We start from the raw sequence: 3131 nt of genomic DNA, 5'->3' as shown, positions 1-3131 counted from the left end.
ATCTGTTTTGAAAATAGTTTGTTTTCATTGCTCATATAAATCACTATCTTTCCCAATGTTTCCTCCTGCTCTTCCCAATGTTTCCTCCTGCTCTTCCCAATCTTTCCCAATCTTTCCCAATGTTTCCTCCTGCTCTTCCCAATATTTCCCAATGTTTCCTCCTGCTCTTCCCAATATTTCCCAATGTTTCCTCCTGCTCTTCCCAATGTTTCCCAATGTTTCCTCCTGCTCTTCCCAATATTTCCCAATGTTTCCTCCTGCTCTTCCCAATGTTTCCCAATGTTTCCTCCTGCTCTTCCCAATATTTCCCAATGTTTCCTCCTGCTCTTCCCAATGTTTCCCATGATACCGTACGTAGTGTATATCGAAGACATTGAACGACATATTATAGAGCTCCTTCATTGATGATCTGAAGGACCACAACCTGCTGCTTGGTTTAAGACCAAACACCTCTACACCCAGGGGCCAGGACCACAACCTGCTGCTTGGTTTAAGACCAAACACCTCTACACCCAGGGGCCAGGACCACAACCTGCTGCTTGGTTTAAGACCAAACACCTCTACACCCAGGGGCCAGGACCACAACCTGCTGCTTGGTTTAAGACCAAACACCTCTACACCCAGGGGCCAGGACCACAACCTGCTGCTTGGTTTAAGACCAAACACCTCTACACCCAGGGGCCAGGACCACAACCTCCTGCCTGGTTTAAGACCAAGCAGCTCTACACCCAGGACCATCCCATTATTGAAGCCATCCCATTACTTAAAGCTGTGGCTAGACATATCAAAAGCACCACACACTCATTATGCATATATACAGAAAAGAGCCCAAAGAGGATCGTAATATTGTAGGATTTTAATGTGAACAACTGAACATACTAACATACTGTTTTTAAAGACACATGCTTTGAAGTGTATGGATTTGGTGGAGTTTAAGAAATAATTTACTTCCTGCCAACATATAATGTTCTCAGACAGGGAGGGAGGAAGGGGGTTATGAAGAGGAATTTTATATTTTAAAAGAAATGTGTGTTCTACCACCCTGAATAGTATGTGTATTTCAATTAGTGGGGTGAATCTAAGGAATGGTTTAGATGTACTCTAGCGATGTACCAATATAATCCCAGTTCTTCTGTATGGTGCCATCTGTTTTTTCCCCCCATATGCAGTCACCATTAAGAATACATTCTTGAAGGTAACTAAGTTAGCCAGCAAACTCATTGGTATTCCCACCCCCAACCATTGTGTCACCTCATCCCTGATCCACAAAGTATTCACAATCACATGACCCAGACCACCCACTCTACCAGCACTTTATCCCCCTTCCTTCTGGCTGTAGGTATAGACTACCCATGTGCAGAAAGACCTTCCCTCTGGTCGTAGGTATAGACTACCCATGTACAGAAAGACCTTCCTTCTGGCTGTAGGTATAGACTACCCATGTGCAGAAAAACCTTCCCTCTGGTCGTAGGTATAGACTACCCATGTGCAGAAAAACCTTCCCTCTGGTCGTAGGTATAGACTACCCATGTGCCCGTTTAGCAAGAGCTTAAACAAGAAGAAGCTTTAACCTCTTAAGTTACATGAAATCCAGTCAGTTGTGCAATACACACACATCCACATGCACACACTCACTTTAAACAAACAACACACTGTCGTATTCGATTAAATAGAATAATCTTCAGGACGAGGAGATAACATTTATATGTTTATTCAAAGGTAAGCATCGTTCAGCATGAGTGTAACTCCATTCACGGCTGGCAGCCAACTGCCTGTGAGGACCCCTGGTCAGGTATACATAAGCAAGGTGCGCCTGGCGCGCCTGTCGTAAATGATATATTCACAGCATGAATAATATAGTAAAGATATATTCAAAGCATGAATATTACACACACTGCAGCACCCACTCCACGCTTTAGATCACCTAAACACACTTTATATTTATTGGTAAAGGATTTGCACTACAACTCGTACACCATACTGTAAATTGTACCTAAATTGTACCTCATCCCATTTCTGCTTTGCACTATATAGTATTGTATATTAGTACATTGCATAGCATATTGTATATTGTATGGTAACTCAGTTACTTCTATTCTGCATCGAACATTGTACATAATGTCTATACTGAACACTGTGACCTCTATTTTTACTTCTATTTTACATGCTATACTATTTTATTTCATACTTATCTTGTCTAGCACAGTCTCTGGAGCGTAACAGTAAGAAGCATTTTGTATAAAAGTATTCTGTACTTCTGTATAACAACTATTAAAGAAACTTGAGAAACTTGAAACTTGAATAGTCAATTTTGGTGAGTTGTTTCTATACAATTCACTTATGACAAGTCATAACACCACGCGAGTCTCGGAACGTGCGTACTGCGTTGTGAATGAATGAATGAATGAATGAAAACTTTATTTAACAGTTTGCAGAATGGGTACAATACAGTACGGCTCAATACACACAATTGTGTGTGTGAGAGAGAGAGAAAGAGAGAGAGACATTTGCTTGACTCATTTACTTTGGCTGCGACGATACATTGGCCTGGGCTATTGTTATGCAAAGAGTGGGTATGCGTCTTGGTTGTTTATTCTGAGACAAAGAGCAGCCACCTGTCTGCAAATTAGATGATTTTGTCACAAGCCAGGCGAGTGCCATACCAAAACGACAACCCTGCTCTAAGGGATCAAAAGTAATTGTTGGTAATTGGATCAATTGCATATACTTTTACTTTTGATACATATTTGTATGATTATTACACTGTAAATGAGAGCTATTTTATTGCACTGCTTTTATTCTGTCTGCACTATGCATTGCTTTTTATTCTGTCTATTTTATACTAATTTATGCCTATGTCTATTTGATGTCTGCTGTGAAGCACTTTGGGCTGCAATTATTGTATGAAAGGTGGTATACAAATAAAGTTTAGTATAACAATTATTTCTATTATTAATATGAAATACTTCTCTACTTCCCTTAATAATCATTTTGAATGGATGACTTTTACTTTTACCAGGGTACTATTTCATCTGTGTACTTGTGAGCCCAGCTGACCACCAAAGAATGCAAGGGGGGCGGGACCCAACCAAAGACACTTGCTTCCTGCCACGTAACGGCGCATGCGCATC

This window comes from Notolepis coatsorum (assembly GCF_963971535.1).
Source record: "Notolepis coatsorum genome assembly, chromosome: 4".
Classification (NCBI taxonomy): domain Eukaryota; kingdom Metazoa; phylum Chordata; class Actinopteri; order Aulopiformes; family Paralepididae; genus Notolepis; species Notolepis coatsorum.
The sequence above is the reverse complement of the archived record's forward strand: the minus strand, read 5'-3'. Positions refer to the sequence as shown.